Source organism: Larimichthys crocea, chromosome II (genome assembly GCF_000972845.2).
Source record: "Larimichthys crocea isolate SSNF chromosome II, L_crocea_2.0, whole genome shotgun sequence".
Taxonomy (NCBI): Eukaryota; Metazoa; Chordata; class Actinopteri; family Sciaenidae; genus Larimichthys; species Larimichthys crocea.
In genome coordinates this window covers 3,592,937-3,616,025 of record NC_040012.1, presented here as the reverse complement: position 1 = coordinate 3,616,025, position 23,089 = coordinate 3,592,937, and the positions used below count along the sequence as shown (strand labels likewise).

General features: G+C 41.9%; 1 protein-coding gene across 4 annotated transcripts in view; it reads left to right on the top strand.

Annotated features, from left to right (window-relative positions):
• The first annotated feature begins 1,539 nt into the window (after positions 1 to 1,539).
• The window catches only part of LOC104932643 (nuclear receptor coactivator 2), a 45,436-nt gene continuing 23,886 nt past the window's right edge, over positions 1,540 to 23,089 (top strand). Inside the window, exons 1-2 of one of the 4 annotated variants that reach the window (XM_027288433.1) lie at positions 1,540 to 1,715; positions 11,987 to 12,052. The gene's annotated coding sequence lies outside the window, so the exon portion shown is untranslated. Of the gene's footprint in view, positions 1,716 to 11,986; positions 12,053 to 14,891; positions 15,193 to 20,483; positions 20,688 to 23,089 lie in introns of those variants that run through there. The other 3 variants (XM_027288438.1, XM_019267426.2, XM_019267427.2) reach the window with 3 other exon arrangements.

Genomic DNA, 23,089 nt, shown 5'->3' with positions numbered 1-23,089 from the left:
CTGAATGCACTATTGCATGATGTCTTGTGACCTGTGGTTGACCTTCAGCGAGTCTCTGTGAGACTGGGGACTTTTTTTTTCTAGATACAGGAAGAGTATTTTTGTTGTCTCTGAGTTTCTCCTACATAAACTGCTCGTTTTGGAGCAGAGAGCACACTTTACTGGAAGTAACTTTTGAAGAACACTGCAGACCTACAGGTTCGAGGACATAAAACGAGTTCCTCAGAAACGAAAGGTGTAAGTTTCATTACTCAGTTTGTATGGAACACAATATGCACACATAAACCACAATATCTGAATTTTACAGCTGTATGAGAATGTTAGTGGCAGGATATGAAACTGAGTGTAGTAAGGTTATTCTTCTGTGATTTTTACACTTATTTGATTTTTAGGGTGCATCTACTGATTAAAAATGATCATTTTAAGCAAAATATGTAAAACAATAGCAATCAACAAGATTAGTACGATTTTCAGCATTAAAAAAATACAATTTCCTCTAGAAAAAGGTAGGTATAGTGCAGATATACATTTTAAAATGTATATAAAAATGATATACACTAAAAAGATCCTTCAAATCTCCATATAGTCACGGCTGAGATCTAATATTAAAGGTCCAGTGTGTCAGATTTAGTGGGCTCTATTTACAGAGTATTGAGGCTGGCTCCAGAAGTGAGTCAGTCTCCATAAGTCCCCATGTCCAAATGTCCAACTTCACAGCAGAAATAAACATGTTTACAGCCTGGTACAAAAAACAGTTTTGGTCTCTGTAGCTAATTTCCCCGTTCATGACAACTGTACTGAGGGTGAATTTATATACAACTCACCTGTTCACATTATATTAAGGCTTAAAGTTATGCAGGATTAAGAGCGTGGATGCCTTTGATTGACAGGTAACATGGCGCTGTCACAAGAGCTGCCAATTGCCAAAAGCGGCAGGAAATTGTATTTATTTCTAAATGGAGCTAGCACGAATACAAAGAATTATTTTAAACAGAAATAATTTTAACACCAAACTGAATTTAAATCAAAACCTGACACATAAACCTGACGAAACTGCTGGACTTATAGTTTTGGTTCAAATAGGAATAACTGCAAGATGCCACCCCTGCTCCCACTGGTCCTGGTCCAGTGTAGACAGGAGATTGCAATACAGCGATTAAACCATCAGATGCCACTAAATTCTACACACTGGACCTTTAAGGTCACTAAATATGAAGTGAAACAATGAAATAAAAACACAAAATTCAATTTTAATTAGTAGGAACAATATTAATTTTAATAGTCCTTATGTGAATGGACTAAAAGACAACACGTTTCAAGATTATCTTAAAAAGATCTATATCTATCTATATATATATATCTATATATATATATATATATATATATATATTATATACCCACACAATTGTTTTTGGTTAAAGAGCTGTCAGTTGTGTTATGGGTGGAGACACTGAGCTCTGCAGTGTGGTAATGAGTGAGAGGGTGGTGTGTAGCGGCTGGAGGGGAGGAGGAGGAGGAGGAGAGGAGGGGAGGAGGGGGAGGAGAGGAGGGGGTCTACTGGAAAAGATAAACAGCCGAGGAGCCTCTGAGCCTGAGGAACATGGCGGCTCCGGTCCTGGACGCCACTCACTGCCGCTCCGTCCCGCTGACCGCCCGCCATCCCCACCTCCTCCACCACCTCCTCCACCTCCACCACAGCACGGAGCAACTCTCAGGTAAGTTTCCTCCTCCTCCTTCTTCTCCTCCTCCTCTTCGCTTTTTTTACTCCTCCGTAAATAAACGCTGATATCGGCGGAGCAGCGTGTGTGAAGTGTCAGTTTGTACCGGGGGGTTGTCGTACTTTGACATTTACCGTTATACTTGTAAGGTGCCGGTGAAAATATAACACACAGTTGGGAATAAACGTTGGAATCGACCGGTATTTACCGTGCAGGTTGTTTTATGTGTCAGTGTGCTCGGTGTTTTTAACACGGAGGCTTGACGACGGTTAAATTAACGGACATCCGAAATCCTCGCTATAGCCAGACGACATTTAAAAAAAAAAAAAAAAGCTACTTTCTGTCGGTTATCTGTCAAATGTCGCTGTCAGGTTTCAAAGTCTTTTGGTTTAACACAAAAAAAAAAGAAAAAGTAAACGGTGGCGTGCTTGTGTTTGTTTAACGTGTTTAAACTAACACAAATATCCCAAACAGGACTTTGCTGTTTAACTTTAACGGTTAGCTGTTACCCCCCCTCCTCCTTCTTCCTGATCAACAAACCGTCCGTGAACGTTACACGAGCCAACGGTTAAAGACCTTCAAATTAAAATCTCACGACGCCAACATTTAAAAATATATATATATTTTTTAAAGGTGTTTGTGACTAAACATACAGTTAGTTTGACAGTGAAATATTTAAATTATATTCCCGGTTGATATTCAGACTCGGACTTCCTCAATCAAACTAACACAAAGCGTCAGAGTACGGCACGGTACACTTCCGGTTTTGTTGTTTTTCAAAATAAAACATTTATTTTTTTTAAATCAAAATCAGAAATACTTTATTCAGGGTTCCCACGGGTGCTTGAATTCCTTGAAAATGCTTGAATTTCAATTCAGTGTTTTCAAGGTTGTGAAAATGCTTGAATTTTTTGTGAAGTGCTTGAAAATGCTTGAAATTTGTGTGATGTCTATTTGTCACTGTTATTACACAATACACCGCTCACAAGCTGACAAATACAAGCCAATTCACAATTAGTTAAAAATCAAAACAGTCAATCTACCACCATATGAAATAATGCTAATTAGACCCATGTTATTATTATGCCATACAGTGGCACCGCTGCGCTTCCCATGACCATCATGGCAAACACAACTAGTAGGCTACCTATTTAAAGGTGCTGGAAAAATGGAAAAACTGGTGCTTGAAGGTGCTTGAAAAGTGCTTGAATTTGTTCATGAAAAAGGTGTGGGAACCCTGTTTATTAATCCCCGCAGGGAAATTGTTTTTGTTACAGCAGCTCCCAAACGGTGAGTTAGTATAGTAGTAAAAGCAAAGAAAACATTTGAACACTATAGAGGTCGGATAGTAAAATCCCAAGATTTTTTTTGAACACTATACACTTATAAGATATCCATTTTAACACTATATACACAAGTATAAATAACAGTTAAATATCTAAATCTAAAACCTTATAAAGAATTTAATGTGAAAAAGCAGTATGCATGTGATTTCTCAATTTTACCTGTGCGTTATATTCAAATGAATGACGATTGCTGGATATAGATGTGTAATTTTTTCAAGTTTACTACCATAAAGCACATTATTTCTTTAAAATATCACACACTCCAAGTCAAGTCCAGTAGCTATTGAACTGGCTTGTGCAATACATCAGTGAAATATTTTATTTAACTGTTAGTTATACATGTGTATATATAGTGTTAAAATAGGATATCATATAGGTGTATAGGGTTTTGTTTTCTTGCTATCAATTACTATTAACTTACAGTTTGCAGCTGCGGTAACAAAAACAATTTCCCCACGGGGATTAATAAAGTATTTCTGATCTGATTATTGTGTTAGTATTGATAATCATATCATAATATCATTAGCACTGTCATCTTGCCACTGCACATTCCCTGCCCCATTCTGTTTTTATCTTTTTTCTACCTCAGCATTTTATTTTATTGTATTTATCTGTCTATCAATAGATACTTTATTGATCCCGAAGGAAATTCAAGCATCAAGCACATTTGCAGAGAGTAAGCAATAATAACAATAAGTTAAATATTCACAGAGTTACAGTCAAATTCATAGGATTCATTATAACAACATCTTACTCTGGTGTTTTTCTCTATTTTTTTATTGAATGCTTGTATTTTGAAGGCCAGCATCCGGTTCTGTTTCTGTTCATTCTTTTGAGCTTGACACTTGAATCAGTCAGTCATGATGTAAACAGACACATCTCTCCATTACATTAGATTTTAAGATCTATTTTTAATACACAAACAATAATAATCTGGAAACTATTTAAAATAATGCAATGCATGAATTAAAAATGCATTTCTCTCAATAAAGTAATTCAGATCTTTCTTAAATGTGCCCAGAGTCAGTTCATAATTTGTATAGAAAGTCTGCTGCTCTGTCTGTGCAGCCTTTTATTCTGCAAAAACAGCCTGTGAATCAAACATTACGCGTCCATATTTCTACTGTAGTGACAAATTTTTCTTCATATTAACAAAGTTATTGCTGCGTGGCATGAGAAGAGCTGCAGGGCTGTGACTTTAATGGACAGCCAGGTAGGCAGGGAGCAGGGAGGCCTTTGCCAGTGTAGGTTCAGGAATTTGTTCTGTTTGCTGTTGTGCTGGTTTGTCTGTGTTTGCTGTTGTGCTGGTATGTTACTGCAGAGAACCTGTAGGTTTGCCTACGTGACAGGTGCCATCCAGCTCTTCTGGATCTGTTATCTTTGAGGGCTGGCCTTTTTTTTTTTTTTTGGCTCTTTTTTTTTTTAAAGCTTATTTGCTCTTTCCTGCACCCCAAGGTGAACTTTGAATAGCATTGCAACATGCAGAGCAGGTTGTCGGGCTCTGTGTGTTTATCCCTCTCCGGATCGTTTCTGCAGCCTGGTTTTGTTCTGCGTGAGAGTTTAGGGTGTCTTCAGGCTGTTTTTGAATCTTCACTGTTTAGCAACATGAAACAAACGTTGTGCAAGCTCGGAGTATCTCCCTGCATTCTAGTTCTGTTCCTGCGTTGGTCAACTTTGCTTTAATGTAACCAGGATAGTGATTTGTTTGGTTAAATGTCACCTTTCAGTGCCAAAACTACCTTTACAGTGCTGCAGCGAGAGTGCAGGAATGTATTTAAGACCGAGATCTTAACATAAGATTGGCAGCTCGCCCAGTGAGGGATTCTTAGTGGCTTGAATTCACTAAACCACGTGAGGGCTCAAGTAATGCCCTGACCAATGACAGCACCAGCAGAAGAAGGAGGAGGAGGAGGAGGAAGGGTAAAGGCTTGACTGTGCAGTGCTCTGTAGCAGGTTTTCAGCCAATCCATGTTAAAGAAACACATGCTCATTTTCAAAAACCAAGAGGTTAGTACAGGACACTCAGACGTTTGATATTTTTAGTGTTGTTCGCCAAACTTATACGTATTCTTCTTCTATATTTTTCCTTTTTTGGTCACATGTGCAAAAGAAGGTATCGAAACGTGCGGCTGGACTGCGAGAAGTGTGCTATGACGTTTCAAAGCGTTTTGCCAAACTGTCTTGGAGAAAATTGCCAAAAGCGGCGAGAAAATTTAAAATTTTTAAACGGAGCTAGCACGAGTACAAAGGATTATTTTTAAAATGGCCACGAATCTCACTCTACAGAAATAATTCGAACATCAAATTGTTGGAGAATTTGTGCTGGACGCTCACATAAACCTGCCGAAGCTGTCGGACTTCTGGATCCCCGACCAACTGTCCCATCGACTCCCATGTTAACCGAGTCTTTACCGATCTATGGCGTCACATTTTTTAACGCTCTGCAAGATAAGGATGCCTCCAGTCATTTCAGTTTGTTTTTTTTCCTAGTTTTATTTAGACATTTCTCCACACACACACACACTGTCCATTTAATTTCAGTACGAGTCAAAGAGAAACCCCATGTTTGTAGTTTTGGTTCCTGATGCAGACTGCTGTTTACCAAGTGTGTGTTTGTGTACTTCTCAACTGTGTTTGTTTATGTCTGGCTCTTCTCACTGCCACCGACTTATCACCCTCACACACACACACACACACACACACACACACATATATGCAGCCACCTGGCTTTCTGTCACGTAGCAGAGACAGTCGTCTTCCAGGTCTGATCCTCCTGAGACCAAGTGCTCTAATTAACTAGCACCACACACACACACACACACACACACACACACACACACATATGCACAGCCATGTCATGACTCCTGAAAGCTGGCAAAAGCCTCCTGTAGTGCCCGAACACCATAATTACTGTAATATTCGCTCAGCAAAATGTACCTAGAGGACGTGGATTTGATCAGTGCAGGCTTCCTCTGTTTGAATAATCTTCTATTCAGTTTTTTTTATAAAACATCTGCCACATTTTAAAGTAGTCTGTGAGGTTTTGCCACGGTTCGCCTTTCAGACAAAACTATCTGTTGATCTCCAGTCATGATTTAAAGCACACGAGAGGCGTCGAACAAAGCCCTGAGGTTTTGTTTCATCTTACCAGAGTCTGTTTGGTTCTTCAGAAGTCAGTCAGAGGAGGAGGAGAGCTTTCACACTTCAAAAAACAGCAGCGGCTTCGATATCACTGCTCACGCAGTACACAAGGTGATGCCGCTGGGATGTAGCTACACCCTGGAAAAACAGACGCACTCACTAAAACAGGCCAGAGTTTGAAGAGAAGCATTATTTTAGAGATTAACCGACCACAAACAACAGCAATCTGAAGGCTGAAATGCTCCGACGTAGTCAGTAGGTTTAAGGTTCGACCTGACAACGGCATGTGAGACGTGTAAAGACAATTAAAACAATTCATTGCTCTCTGATGACTTGGTGTCCCGTCACTTCTGTCTGCTGGCAAATGACAAAAAAAGCTGCCATGTGCAACAATGTGAAGAACTTCTCAACAAAAGATCGAGGCGTCATCCGCAAACTGTCGGATCCTGACACTCTAACTAAGCTACGTGTAGCCTGATGATCTCACCTGCAAATATCAAAGCATTGAGTATTCAGTGGGATCATTTTTCCACTTCTTCTACCTTTTCCTCTCTGGTAGACAGAGTGTTAAAATAACCCTTTAACATGCTGGAATTGAACCAGCCCTTGGTTGGATGTTGACACCGATCGTCTTGCCCTGGGTGGGTGTGGTTTTCAGAGTATGACACATGGTGCTCTAGGCATAGATTGTGAATCATCACTGCAGTGTGTTGACAAGTATTGGTATTAGTGTAGCCAGCACTGTTTTTTATTGGCAGGTCAAGGTTCAACAAAGAGGATATTCTGACTCACAGGGCTGGTGTGTTCAAAATGTAGGATATCCTAAACACAGCATGATATAAAACGTCCATTGCATGTCAGACTTAAATTTTCGATTAGTTTTAATAAGGAGAATAAAAAGCATATGTACGTTCAGCTTTGCAGCAGTCTGCAGGGCCTTCCTATGTGCAAACTGTAATGAAAGCTGTGCAGGGTTGCAGCAGCAGATCTCCTGTAGGAGCCAAGTCTAGCAGGTTGCATAACAAGTGCTAATTTGGTTAGCTGGAGTTGATGGTGGCTGTAATTCTCCGGCACTGTGACAGCAGAGCTCTGTTAGAGAGAGAGAGAGAGAGAGAGAGAGAGTCCACGGGCCTCCAGCTGGATAATACAAGCTAATAGCATAACAAGCTTTATGCCGAACAAACGTGGGCCGTGGCCAAAGCTAATTGTGGTGTGCATCACCGCTTTTTGGCCGTGGGACGGTGTTGCTAAGATGACAGCGAGGAGAGTGAGCAGTCAGAGAAGTATCGTGGTTATCGCTGCCAGAATTCACGGCAGTGCTTCGTTTCAAGAGTCCAACACTTGAGACAAATCGTTTCTTTGGAGGTTATTCCATTTGTTGCATTAGAAACTTGTAAAGTTCAACTTCCAAAAAAATCTGCTGACAACTTCTCTTTTTTTACGCACGCAATGGAAGCAGCTTTGAGACCGAGGCGAGCACGTTGTGTTGTTGTTGATTCAGCGTCACACATCTGTGGCCGGGGCGGTGCACGCTGTGAGGCGACTGAGGATAAAGGGGAAATAAAAGCGAAGGACTAACGTTTGAATAACTCTTATTGTCATTCTTCAGGAGTCTGAGTCAAGTCATGTTACACTCCAGGTCTAAGAAGAAGGGCGTCACTGTCCCCTCCTTCTACGGTGATCAATCCAAATTCTTTTGGTCAGTTTCATGGATGTAGTGTTTTGTTCACACTGTCACTGGAGTGAAACTGATTTGCATTTCCTGAATTCCTCTACAGGAGCTATATTAGGTTAGCCTGCACCGGCTACTGTGGGCTGCATGACTGCAGTGGCAAACCATTGAGTTTACACTGAGTCCAAACCAACAGGACGAGACATATAGAGTGTAATAACGCTTTTTTAAAGCTTATATTGTGAAAGAAGCTGCCATAACACTCTGCAAAATGACTAGTTTCATTAGCAGCTGAGAGCTGAATCTCTACTCTATACTCGAATGTGGAAAATCCAGGTGATTTTATGCCCGGAAATGGAACTTCAGTTGTCTTTATATATCCATGTTGGAGCCACACTTCCAACTGAAGCTTTGCTCGCTTAATTGAGCATCATTCAGACAAGTTTGGCAGCACTAGTGTGCAGAGAAGCATGATTCCAGCTCGAGGAAAAAAAACAAAAAACAGAAGTCATTTCTCGACGTGACGACAGCTCAGAATGCCACCAGGGACTCGCTTAACTTAGCTAATTAAACATTCTCATTAAAACTGAGATCACTGATGTGTCGCAGATGTGCGGATCACGAGACCGCGGTCCTCGTCTGTTCCGTGGTCGTACGGTTACAGCAGCTCTGAGCTCAGCGTCAGCTCTGGATCTGTGTGTTAGCAACGAGCTGCTCAGAGGAATCACAGCCAGGAAGTAGGCCGTGTGTGTGTGTGTGTGTGTGTGTGTGTGTGTGTGTGTGTGCGTGTGTGTGCGTGTGTGTGCGTGTGTGTGCGTGTGTGTGCGTGTGTGTGCGCGTGTGTGCGCGTGCGTGTGTGTCTCATTGACTTTCTGTCCGTCTCTTACTCGTCCCTCTCTTTGTGTGACCGTGTGTGTGTCTGTGTGATTGCTTACAACAATCTCAGGTGCAAGTCATTTACAGTGAAACTCACTAACAACACAATGAGGTCTCAAACATGAAGCGCTGATCTGTGTGTGTGTGTTTGTGTGTGTGTGTGTGTCTGTTGTTCATATATTTATGAAGTAAATGTTTATTGCACATAGGGTTGCAAAGTTCAGTGAATTTTCAAAGTTGGAAACTTTCTATGGTAATTAACATGAATTTATGGGAATAAAGTTAAAGTTTGTCTAAATGTTTCCATTTAATTGCCATAAATTTGTATAATTTCCATGGAGTTTTGAATATTTCCAAAATTCTTCTCCAACTTCTCCATAGGCGTCGCTCTCACTGTGCAATGCTCGATCTCTAAGACTAAACAAAGGAACAAACTCGTCTTTATGTCTTCATGTTTTCTTCTAACGTTAACGACATCAGCCCCCGCTGTAGTTACCTGTTTGCACACAGTAATAACTACGCGATGTACATCATATCTTGTCTCCAAAGCGGTGTTACATTTTACGTTCAGTCACTGAGCTGACGCTTTGTGCCCATCATTTCTTCACAGAGCTCGGCTCTGAGGAAAAAAGAAACTCATCTCATGATGACAAAGAAAACACTAGCTAATTAGCAATCCAGCAACTGCGTACGAATCTATAAAGACAAATAAAAGTGCTGCAGAGCAGCTGCTTAAACACTTATTGGTCATGTGATGTCCGGTGTGGTCCTCAGCTGTCTCCATCACAGCTAACAAGACCAGTCATGACTCAGCCTGCTGTCGGTCAAACATGAACTCTGACATGAAAAGATCTCTAAAAAACATTGTGATCGGGGATGGCTGGTTGCTTTCAGTTGAACTTGATCACACACACATCTCCCCTGAGGTACAGTAATTAAGTTATTTGCATTCTTCCACGTTTCGTCGAGGTTGTTTCCTTCCTCACTGTCTGTAACAGCCTTTCTGCAGAAGAACATCTGAGTCCTCAGAAATTAGAAGACACAGAGGAAAAAAAAAAAGTCTCTTTCCTGCAACTATTGTTGAAAAAACTACAAGTCGGCGTCATTTCCAGAACTTTCTGAATCACAGCGACAGACTTTCTGTCTGTGTGTGTGTGTGTGTGTGCAGGAAAAAACATTTGTACTTGCATGTGCACTTGTGCAGTTCACAAAGCATTTGAGTAAAGATCAGCTGTCCGTCCTTCCCACACACACACACACACACACACACACACACGCACACACACACGCACACATATTGCCAGCTATTACATTAAAGATGGCAGCTTTTCAACTTGGCAGAAGTTGGCAGGTCAGTCTCTTCTGCTGTCATGTCATTGCACCAAATAAAGATTATTCAAGTTAAAGCTGCAACATATTGGACTTTATATACGAGCGTATCATCATCAGACTGACTGTAGCTGGGTTTGGATCCATGAAGCCATTTTTCATGTCTTCAGAGAGCATTTGAGTCACCAGCTTCATGTTTCCATTTCACATTATGATTTTATTGATGTGTGAACTTCTTCGGCTCAGTACCTACTCATTTTTTTTATTTTATGAGAGAATCCGTCCTGTTGCTCTTCGAGCTATACGTTTGTGTCCTATGGTCCAAGCTTCTCCATGCTGGTCTGAGTAGTAGATGCGATAGATGGACGGTCTGCCATTTTCCAAACAATTTCCAAAGACAACATCCCAGATGGTTCTGTGTAAGAAACCGTCAGGTATCATCTGATGACGGTGTAGCCTCAGGATGGCAGCGGCCGATGTTTCTTGGCTACCGGTTTAGACTTCCTCGTCGGTCCAATATGTGCGAGAATGACGACGTTTCTGCCGAGGCTCATTCCCGCCTCTTTTTGACCTCCGCATGGATCCAGCTGGATTCATATGCAGGAATCTGTTTATAGAGATTAGCTCCCAGCTTGGTGCATCTGTTCTCATGGACCTCCCTGAAAACATGAAACTTCACCACCAAGGTGGGTCACATGTAGAAGAGGTCGAGGTACAGAATCCAGGGTGTTTTAACTCGGGGAGCAGACGTGATTTAAAAGAACCAACATGCACTGATGCTGGGAAACATTACCACGGATATAATGACTCAATGAAATCATCACTGACAGTAAGCGCTTAAAGATAGAAGAAGTACTTGCTTCTAGTTCACGGGCGGAGCGGGAAGTACCATCCTCGATTCAGGACGATCTGATGCTTCATTTTAAGCACATTACAAGCCAGAAATTGCAATAACTAGGGTCAAAGTCATAGTAACCTTTCACACAAAACATTTTTAGCACAAGAGGTGGGAGACAGGATGTGATTCACCATGAGCATGTGACGTGACATGTTTCCTGACAAGATAAGTTTTCACCCAATCACATGAGGTCACTGACATCCAATGAGCAGGTAGACTTTGCTCGAGAGGACAGCAACAAGACGTGACATGAACCGGTGACCTGATGTTTCAGTTTGTCGAAAGTACGATTCAGTCGCACTCCACACATCAGCTCAGCTCAGACCAACTGTTTTGTAAAATAGGATGTTTGTGAACGTGAACACGAAGCCAGTGGGAACTCGCTGAACCTGGACCAGCACCATACTGGTCCAGGTCAGCCTCACAGTGTGCAAAAGGCCTCAAAACTCTCTGAATCGTCCTCCCAGGAAGGGGTCAGTGTCTGAGAAAAGCAGCAGGTTTTCTTGTTATTGTGGGCAAGAAAGAGACTTTTCCAGCGTAAGCGGTGTGCGATGTTTAAGGTGAAAGTCTGCTAAATGATCTTACGCCGTTCATCAAACATAACCATACATTCGATCCTGGGCGTGCTCGATGACGGGTCGACTCCTGTGGTGCAGTGTTGTGCCTCAATGCTGGAAACTGAACATTATTCATCCACATTTCATCATCATCTGTAAACACATGAACCCGTTCAGCATTTGAAGGGGAAGTCCAGCAAAGTGAGTTCACTATTTTGAAAGTACTGCCCAGCGAAGATGACCTCAGTGACGACACCGGGGTTATCTCACAGTGAGTCTGCATTACAAACTGAGAACAGACCTATCGCATTGTATTACGGGAGGTTTGTGGCGTTTTTAGAGCTTGACACATATTAAGGATTAAAAGTTTGGATATTTACATCACTGCTGTTGGATTTTAGTCTTCATTTGACATATTCCTCAGTGTTGTTGTGTTGTGTGTCTTACAGAGTGGACTGAATGATGTCGCAAGGTGACGCTTTGTGGATGTTTACCCAGGATGCTCTGCATATGAGGTGAGTAAGCTCATAATGATGATAATTGTTGTTTTTTAATTTTTTTTATATATACAGTCATCCCTCGCTATATCGCGGTTCACTTTTCGCGGACTCGCTGTTTCGCAGATTTTTATCAGTGTAATGTTGCATGCTTTTTTTTTTTTACAGTGTACTGTACAGTATGAACGCGCATTGTGTTGTGCGTCCTGTTTAAGGGAGTACTGTACAAAATGTGTGTAAAAAGGTGTATAAAAGTGTGTGGTTAAGGGTTTTACGGCCTTAAAACATGTAGAATATTTGTAAAACTTACTTCTCGGATTTTGTTTATTGCGGGTTATTTTTAGAACGTATCCCCCGCGATAAACGCAAAAAAAGAGAGTGAAATACTTTAGTGCCAACTAGTTGTTGTTGATTGCAACCCCCTCGCCTTGTCCTCTCCGTCCTAATTCAATTTTATTCATATACAGTCGTCCCTCACTATAACGCGGTTCACTTTTCGTGGACTCGCTGTGTCGCAGATTTTTTTAGTGTAATTTTGCATGCTTTTTTACAGCGTACTGTACAGTATGAACGTGCATTGTGTTCTGCGTCCTGATTGGCTAAGGGAGTACTGTACAAAATGCGTTCGACCAGCCAGATTTACATAAATGTTCAATCGCTTGCAGTGTGACTCTGACGTGCTGTATGTTTGCAGTCAGAGGAACTGTGAAATACGCGTGACTTACTGGTAATAATTTCTTATGTGTCAAACCTCGTAGATTGTTCATTAAAATTAAATTTGTTAAAAATGTTTGGGCTTGAAAACAGGTTTTGATCTTTGGTTTCATTCACTAATACAGTATTGTACTTATTTCTGTTAAATCTGCGAAGGTTTGAACTTTGAGAGTTTAAATAAGAGAGAAATGTGAGAAAATGTTAATGCCTGTCTGAGAAAAGTGTATAAAAGTGTGTGGTTAGGGGTTTTACGGCCTTAAAACATGTATAATAATTGTAAAAAATACAGCTGATTACTTCGCGGATTTCGTCTATTGCGGGTTATTTTTAGAACGTATCCCCCACGAAAAACGAGGGACCACTGTACTGCAATCGTAACAGAAGTTCAGAGCGAGCGCTCTGCGACAGTGGCAAGGAAAAACCTCCTTAGAGAAACTAAGGTGTCTCTTCTGGGCTACCGTAGGATCATAACTTTGACATTTCAGTAACAGAAAATTTTGTGAACTTGCTCAGATTTGGTAAACTGTGTTTGTACCTGTGAGTTCGTAGGACGCATAGTTTAAGGAATCTGCACAGGGGGTTTTATTTTGAAAACTGACTGACTCTGTGCTCTGCGGCGCTTCTGGTAGAATCACAAGTGTTGTCTAGAAACAGGTGTGATCGGCTTCAATCATCAGTCGAACATAATGATTCTTAGTTTCAGGTGATTATTCACAAATGAAAACACGGATATGAAGCATACATGTCATAACACTGGGGTCACAGTGATGATAAATGTATTTATGATAAAAAACAACTCACATTGACTTTACATACATTATTTAGTTCTTCTGCACAGCGCCACAGGACTCTTCAACCTCTGTGACTGTGAAATTATAGAACTTAAAATTAGTATTAGTGTGGGAGGAGGTGCGGTTATGAGGATCCAAACGTGATCAAAGGTGGAGGAAACCTGCTGGAGTTTATCCAGTGGAGCTTTAGAACTGGTTCAGAAAGCAAACAGGAACGAGCTGGCATGACAACATGGAAAGTGAAAAGAGGAGAGAGAGAGGTGTGTGTGTGTGTGTGTGTGTGTGTGTGTGTGTGTGTGTGTGTGTGTGTGTGAGGTGTGCGGCTGTTTTAAGAGAGTCAGCTTGCTCGACAAATTTTGTGTGTTTGTGTGCAGAGAGAGAGCTGTGTGTGTGTGTGTGTGTGTGTGTGTGAAGCACAAGCTTTTGTCACGTTACCCCCCCCCCTCCTCTCTCTCTCTCTCACTTTCACTTTGTGTTTTCTGCCGTCTCACTTTGCGTGAGGCTTATTATGCGAGCGCTGAGCGTGCGCTCCCTCTCCGTCAGTCTCTCTCTCTCTGCTCGACTTCACGTTTTGAAAGACTTTTCTTTTCTTTTTTTTAATTCTTGGAAATATAGCATAGAGAAATGAAACCGCTGCAGCTGATGTGCTAATGTTCGTCATTGCACAGCCTGTTTGGACCGTGAGAGTGTGTGTGTGTGTGTGTGTGTGGACACCTCTCGCCTTTGGGCGTCTTATTTCCAGTAAACACAACTTAAAGATGACAAGAGTGTTTCCAACTTTGTGGCGACAGTCCATAAAGTTTCTCTCTTTTAGTGTAGAGGAGTCCTGACCCTTTAAACCCGTCCGACACCTTCTGGAATGAACCGGATCAGCAAACTGGGAGCAAGTCCCTGCAGCCAGCATCCAAAGGTTTAGTCATGACAGCCAATGATTATAGATGGTTTTGGAATGAGATGTTCAACAAGCGGCCACATTTTTTTGGAGACGTATCCGCCATAAATTCCCATCCTGATATCGAGTCATTTCTGTCATGAATTTTCATTTATTGCTTTACCATCAGTGTTTTTCTATGCACGTGACACAAGTTGGCAGGAAAACAGACCGCAGCGCAGCAAAATGTAAATGTACGAACAACAGGTCATGTAAATCATTCAGAAAGGCGAGAGAGAGAGAGGAGAGAGAGGAGAGAGAGGGGGGAGGTTTTTTCCCTGCACATTGGCTAATAGGAGGGAGGAGTGTGTGTGTTTGTGAGTGTGTGTGTGTGCATGTGTGTGTGTGTGTGTTGTGGGAGGAGACAGGGAGGAGTGTGTCTATGTGATGGGGGGAGGGGACAGAGTGAGAAAGAGAGAGAGAGAGAGAGAGAGAGAGGATTTGTGGCATGTAGTTTGTCAGCTGTCATTAGACGCAGATGACACACACACACACACACACACGGAGGTAATCTCACAGAGGAAAGACGGGAAATACAAAACGAGCGTGTGTTGTGTGCAGTGTGTGTTGTTGTGAGCAGTGTGTGTTGTGAGCAGTGTGTGTTGTGAGCACTGTGTGTTGTTGGCTTGTGTGAAAAGCAGTGCGTCCGCCCGGCCGGCCGGCCGGCATGGGATGGTGGGCCGGCTCTGGACTGGTTATGGACTGGTTTGACCAAAGCAGAGGTAAGTCACCAGCAGTCGATCTCTCCTCCTCTGTCCTGCTGTGAATAACTGATTTATTTTTTTTAAAGGCACAATCTGTGACAGCATGACTGTGAGCTACATTCACATTCATGATTTTGAGCGTTTGAGTTGTTAGATGAATTTTTCTCTTGCTCTGTTTTCATCCCGTGTGTTGTAAACAAACCTCTAACCGCATCACTAAATATTAATAAATGAGTTAAAGTTGTTAGTGGACGTGTTGAAGTTGATGTCAGTTAGTCTGGGAGTGATTTCTAACCGTTTTGATCAGAGATAGTAAAGCAAAAAAAATAATTATTGTTTACTTTGAAGTTGAAGGAAAATCTGAGTTTGATGCTCAGAGTTAGCGTGACTGTGTTAGTCAGACGTGGACTTTGAGCTGTCATGTACTGTGGTGGTTTTGACACAGTGTGTGTGTGTGTGTGATGTGTATTGGAGTGTGGGGTGGGGGGGAGTGGTTATGAATGACTGGTCTCACTCCCACCCACACACACACACACACACACACACACACACACACACAGAGTGCACAGTCAGCAGGCCTGTGACTGCTCTGTCACCTGAGGTGTAACCGGCCTACCGTTCACTCGCTTTGCTCCACTTCAACAACAACTGTTGTCCAACAGTCACTCGGAAAGCAGCAGGTTCGCCACGTCACGTATGGTGAGCAGTTCGCGGGAAATAAAAAAAACACTTTTACGGCTTTTTTTTTACGGAGGGAGATGCTGAATGCAGAGTTTCGTGATGACGAATTCACAGTTTAGGAAAAACATGACCAAAAAAAATGGAAATATCAAATGAAAGTGTGACCACCGTGATAACTTCTTCACACGCCAGATCTTCTGAGCAAAGCTGCACGAAATCTTTGGTACGCACGCGGCAAACGCAGGAGAGTTTTCATGATGTCGCTCAGCTGTGACTGTATGTTAATTTCCATACTGACACTGGCTGCAGCAGCAGCAGCAGATAACTCAATCAGTGAGTCAAATGTGGAGTTTGACCTCCAGTCCTGTAGAACAATGTGGAACACCAGCAGTATCTGCGAGCGTTTTTTGCTTTCGCTTTGTGTTCCTGAAGCTGCATCGCTCCTGTAAGTTCTCAGATGAGTCATCGTGTCAGATATGAGCTGTAATATGTCCAGAGAATTACACAATTTATAATAATTAATACATCACTAAGGAACTTAAATTCAGTATCTCAAAGAATCATCTTCAGTCAAATTTTGTCCAAATTATCACGAGTCCGTCGTCTTTTGACCTAATTAATAACATTTCTGTGTTCTCTCACCGCTCTATGAATAAGGTTAAACCCTTCATTTGAATTCCCTCAAGAGTTATTGTCCTTTTTATATGCAATCGTACTAATCTGAGAAGCTTGATACTTGAAACTTTAGCTGAGGATACTTGAGGAAATCACGCTTCGGAGTTTGTGTCCAGATTTGGCCGCCGCTCGGATGCCGTATGTAGCACACAACACTCGAGCCGCCGCACAGGACACGACGAGAGAGCGAGCGTCACTGACAATAAACAAAGCCTCTCTCTCTCTGTCTCTCTCTCTCTACCTGTACAACAGTATCATTTTCTAACTCACAATGAAAATAAAGTTGCATTTTTTTCAGTGATCTGTGCAGAGATGGTGACACTTGATTTCTGCCAAACGCACAACCAATCTTTGTTGAGCAGAGAGATGTAGCAGATAATGAGCGAGACAACTCACTGACTGACAACGGCAGCGGCCGATGTTTCTGGGCTTTTTCGGTGTAGCCCGGAGAACAGATATACAGCCAAGACTTCTTCCTCTGCAGTCTGCATAGCAACTTGATATGCAAGAATGACGAGGAAGACACAGACATAGCCCATGGCTTACGATACAACTCCAACTGCCATCGTATGCAGATATCTGTTCATGGAGATCAAAATATGACTGACCCACGTGGGCTGGTGCAACTGGATTTTCCTCTTCAAATGAAAACAGGCAGCTCGTCAGACAGCTGAATTTGCCTATTTTTTTTTTTTTGCCACCTCATACCAGTCCTAAAACCAGGTGGCACTTAAACAATGCTAGTTTCGGTGCAGCGTTCTCACATGCTCCAAAGTGGTCTTCGTCTGCCACATCAACCATCCTCATGTTTACTCATTTAGTCTGATAAATCTTATCATTGTTTGTTTATTAACTGGCCCCCGGCCTCCTGTCATTTTGTAAAAGTGGACCCCCCTCAAGACAAGTTAAGTGTACAAGCTTCACTTAGACTGCCACGTGCACGCACGTTCAAGGGTCCACAGTTTAACCACTGGACCAGATTCGGGATGTAACGATACACTTAACTCACGACTCGATACGGTTCATGATTTTTTGTTCACAATACGATTTTCTCACGAAGATGAGCTACAGACAAATTATGACCAAATAAAATTCTCTTTTTATTTGTAGGAAGAAAAAAAAATCTTAGGTGCTTTCTTTACAGAAACTCTCAACAGTTTGTGTTCTCTTATAAAAAGTGCAACTTGCATCTTAAACAACAAAACACATGACAGATATCTCCTTTCTTTAGAAACAGTGTTGCTGCTGCATGTTGCTCGTGTTGCCGCTATATGTTGCAGTCTCTTGCAATATTTCCATGCTGTTTTGGTTTTGTCTGTCCATTTCTCACGGTTGTATTTGTTTATATAGGGAATCCAAAATGCTCCACACAGGTGATTTCAAACTGCTCGGTGCGTCCTCTGTTTCAAAGCTGTTTTTTCTACCGTCGCCTTGTCTTCCCTCGCTCTGTGCTCCGTACCTACAACGTCTGACGTTGAACAAATGAATCACCAACCAGTGACTTTTTTTTTTTAAGATAACGTAACCTATTTCTAATTAAAAACATTTTTTTTCTGCCAACCGGTGCGAATCATCGCGCATTTGTACCGATTTTTAATCGTGTCACGATGCACCGTTACATCCCTGACAGTTGCTGTATCAGGATATATGATATGTTTGTGTTTGTTGTCTGACTCCATCACATTTACATAGTTGTTGGTGTTCTAAGTGTTTGTTATTCTGCTAGTTTGACTAGTGTTGCCAATTTTGCCCTTAAGGCAACACACTGTGTGTGTGTGTGTGTGTGTGTGTGTGTGTGTGAGAAAGAGCGAATGAGTGTTAGTCTTGCATGTGCAAATTGGTGCCTATGGGAAATTGTATTTGATGTGCCTTTTTTAATCTTGAGTATTGGTGTTGGGATTGTGTGTGTGTGTGTGTGTGTGTGTGTGTGTGTGTGTGTGTGTGTGTGTGTGTGTGTGTGCGTGTGCGTGTGCGTTAGCATCTGGGCAGGCGTGTTCGACGTTATTGATTCCAGCCTATAATCGATGGGGCTCTCACGTTACATAAAGCTGAACGTGAACACAGAGTAATGAGCAGCTAGCTGCTGGCTGACCAGCCTGCAAACAGGCCGTCTATGAACAGTTTATTTAATGTTGTAAAAACGTTTGATTCTGGTTATTCTGCAGCAGAGCTTGCCTGAGGTCAGCTTTCAATCAAACAGCTGATTTCCTGTCTCCATGTGGTTTTTTTCTTTTAGAGAAGCCATAGACACAAACGCTTATTTAGTAATATCTAATTAGAACCGTCTTCCACCGTCTGAGTTTAATGGTGAAAACATGTTTCTGCCAGCTCACAGTATCAATAATAAGATTAACAGTAAGAAAAGTAAAGGTAGGTAGAGGTGACTCCAAGTCATTATCACACATCACTTTGACTTGTCCTATTATTCAAATACCAATTAGTCTGTGTTTGCTGAGACAGGGGCGGGCGCGGCGGTCTGAAGTGGGTCAGTGTGTACAGCTTGAGTTTTACGGCTGCTCACTTCACGGCACACACGAAGGCGTTTGCTTTCCAGTTTCAGCACACCGGTGTCAGGAGCCTTTGGAAGCTTTGACAACAATTCAACAAAAAAAAGAAGAAGAAAGACTTCTAGATGGTTCTTGGAAGTCAACTGCAGACACTTAAAGAAAAAAACTTGGCAAGTGGTTGGTGGAACCGTCCATCTAACATCAGCTATCATGGACAAACTTTAAACAATCAGATTAGTGTATATATATATATATTTAACGATATAACTCCTAAATACTGTAACCAGGTGGGAGAAGAGTGAAAACATCTTTTCGATTAAGAAAAACCTTCAGTTTCGTTCTTTGCTCTCCTTTCCAATTGTGATATAACTGATGCTAACAGCATCTACGCCAAGCAGCAACCATTGTTTTTGTTTTTTTTGCAAACCGTCTGATGCTGGTTGGTCAGGGGCATGCGCTTCGTTTGGAGTCGAGGTTCCTCGCAGAGTTAAGATATGATGCTAACTCGACAGCTGACACAAAATGCAAAAGGATATTAGTAAAAAAGTTCTACAAGACGAGTGCAAGTAGAAAGATGCTGCTGGATAAAATGATTTGATTTTCAGACAGGACATCTGTAACCTCTGCAGGACATTACCCCCAGCTCTCCTGCCATGTCCACTGTATCAGTGTTAGACCTCCAATGAAACTTCAAATGGCAACGAAATGGCTCATCTTAAGTCGTCCAAGTGCTTCAGTTTAGGCCTCATGCTACAGACACAAAAACACATCCACACAGATTTCTCACTTTTAGCTGAAAGTGGGACAAACCAGCTTTGGAGCTCATTGACTCAATGGGATGAAGGAGGTCCTACCACATATGCTGCTTCTAAAATGATCTTTGAATCTGCCAGATCAATTCGTGCTTCCATGGTGAGGTTAAATATATAAGAAAGCAATATTTCTTGGCTTCTTTAAAGGTGACACTTTGGAGAAAAAGTTTGACTCCTTACCAAACCTCTAGCTTCAGGTTTATTCATTATTTATGAATATCTATGAGCATGATTAATGAATTCCCGTGAAATTTGGTGGACAGCAGGTAAACAGTGTTTTTTAATGCAGCATCAAGTTGGAGAATTGTTCTGTGTTGGCAGAGGTGTGTATTGTAACTTGTATTTACTTGTATTTGTGTTAGTTTAGTTAAAAATGTTATTGGAAGTCTAATTTGGTTTGTGTATCTTTGCTGAGTCAGCACTAATGAGCCTCAAGGGGTCAACAAAGGCAGTAGTACAAGTTTCTCTCCACTGTTACACAATATATTTGTTTTGTAACAGTGCTCTTTGTAAAAAGCTGAAGTACTTTTGTTACCGTGTAGTTACCCCGATGCAGAGTAGATGCTGTTGTCCCCGATGCAACCCAGAGATATAATACCAGCTAGATCAACAAAATGCTTGTTGTCCTCAGCAACAGGTGGTGAGCCACTGACCATAAAGCCACCGGCTCAGGCCAGCATCGCCGTGGCACCAAACAGCCGAGATGTACATAAAGAGATTGGACGTATTGACGCGGACACGCTGATGCACAGAGATGCTCACACAACAAACAAACACGTCCACCGCGGATGCGATGCAGTGTGGGAGAAGCCAGCGTTCTTAATCCAGCCTCAGCAGGGTATTAAATCTACATTATGAGTGTGTGTGTGTGTTTGCTGGCTTAGACAGAAGCTTAGACACAAACGTGGAGAGGGTCCTGCCTCTCAGTCACCGCTGTCAAAGTGCTAAACATGATCCTTGTTTTATTGACTCGGCCCGCTGTCTTCTGATTAACGTTCTTCTGTTGAAGACAGAGAAAGCTCTGGGTGTCAACATCGCTGATGTGCATTGTCTCCTGGCTTTCACAAACCTTTTGGCCTGTGAGCCTTTAAAAACTGTCCACTCTCCAGAAGGAAGCTATTTTGTTGGACCAGGCTGTTGGACATGGGGACTTACGGAGACTGAAATGTTCTGTAACCAGCCTCAAGTGGACATTGGGGGAACTGCACTTAACCGCTCGGTTAACACTGAAGGAGCTTTAATTTCTTGTTGACTCTGGTGGACATAAGCAGTAGTGTTTTCACTGCGTTTCATTGGTTTCAAGGGGAAAATTAAGGAATGCAACCTGGTGGCAGGCGGAAAGAATAACTCTGTGTAAAAAGGCAGTTTTCCCACTGATTCCCACTTCAAACCAGTTAAAAAATTCAACAAACATTTCAGTTTATTTTCCTAAAGATGAGCTGGGTTGTCTGTATCCTGGAGTGGAAACAGTAAATGACTGACTGCTGTGGGGATTCAAACTCTGACATTTAACTTTTAATGTCTGTAAAGTAAATGTGCAAAGGTGTCATCACGCTGAGTCTAAAGATAGAAGTTTGCCACTATCCCTGCAAAAACACATTAGCTTTCATTTTGTGCCGTCGGTCATTACATAAGACTGTGGTCAGTCGTTTGTTTTTTTGTTTGTTTTTTTTGTGTTATGCTGAAAACCTCAATTATTCTGCAAGCTAATGCCTGAGGATGACTCGTTACTTTAATAACAACCACTGCTGTGCTTCACTTCCATGACAACTATCATTTTGTCAGGGTAGGCCTCTAATGCAAATTGTGATTGTCACATCCTCCCAACCATTTATTCAGCTTTCCAGTCATCCCCGTGCCGGGTGTTCCTTTCTATTAACAAACCTATCTGCACTTTTCTATTTTATTATTATTTTAACAGCCTGCCAAAGAGGTCGCACCGCTGTGCCTCCATCTCTTTGCCCTCTCCTGACCTCCGTCTGGCTGTAACCTGACACCTACCTGCCCACCTGTCACCTGTTTACATAGCAGGAAGTAGACTGCAAGTGATATTCCTTGAAAGCTGAACGGACCAGAAAAACAGTCTCTAGTTAAATTAATGATAACGCACCTGAACCTATACGGGAGCCTCTGTCCTATACTGGTGTGAGGCGTGAGGGCGAAAACACAAGGTTTTAAATGTGTGTGTTTATTTATTAGGATTTTCAAATTAAATGTAGTTACCGTGAATAAATGAGAAGCTTTATTATTGAAGAAGCTTCATGTAAACACACCTCACGCTGTCACTAGTGTTTTTTTATTTTTTTATCAGCAGCTCAAAACAAAGAAACGGAGAAGCGACGGTTTCCGTCGGAGAGAAGAGTCCCCTGAAGCAGCCCGTGATCGATCCTCAGCTTTAATTCCTTAATGGCTGCTTCGACCCTCTGGCCTCGTCTCTTCTCTCCGGCTCAGATTGTTTTTAAATGGCTACACTTTGTGAAGCTCTCTACTCCGCTGATTGCATTAGTATCAGGCTGAACAGGGGCAAAGGCTGCATTAGTGTTAATTCATTGTGCGCATGTGTGTGTGTGTGTGAGAGAGAGAATAAGCAAAGCCATATGTGTCTCTGTCAGACATGATTGAACTGTTAAAATGATCCTGTGTGTGTGTGTGTGTGTGTGTGTCTGCGTGTGTGTGTGTGTGTCCACCTTTCTTAGATTGAATTAAACATTCAGTCAAGCTTTCATCAACTTCTGAGGTCACACAGTCAGGGCCACGACCACGATGATGATGATGATGATGATGACGATATCTCCAGTCAGCATCACCTACCTCATATAACCAATAACAACCTGTTGTCCACCAAAGGCGATGACAACAAACACGTTGAGTTTTAAAATGTCTGAGCTCACCTGGTGTGTCAAACAAAAAGAAGTCCAACATTGTGCTCAGTGTTTCTAAACTCTGTGCAGCTTTAATATTAAATATTAAATGCTAATATTAATCTAGACCAGTTACTTGATAACTAGATGAGAAACTCTGCTTAAAGGTAAAAAGATCTGACTAATTATTATTATTAGGTTGCATCCAATCCACTTTTTGTTGACATGTCTTGAATATAAAAATCGCAGCTTCTGTTAGCTTGAAATACCAAAAAGCGGACCGTCAGTGATGACACTACTGATATCACAGACCGCAACTGAGCTAAGCTCTTAACCTCTGACCTCTTTGACAAAAGCACAACAGAGCGGGTCAGAAAAA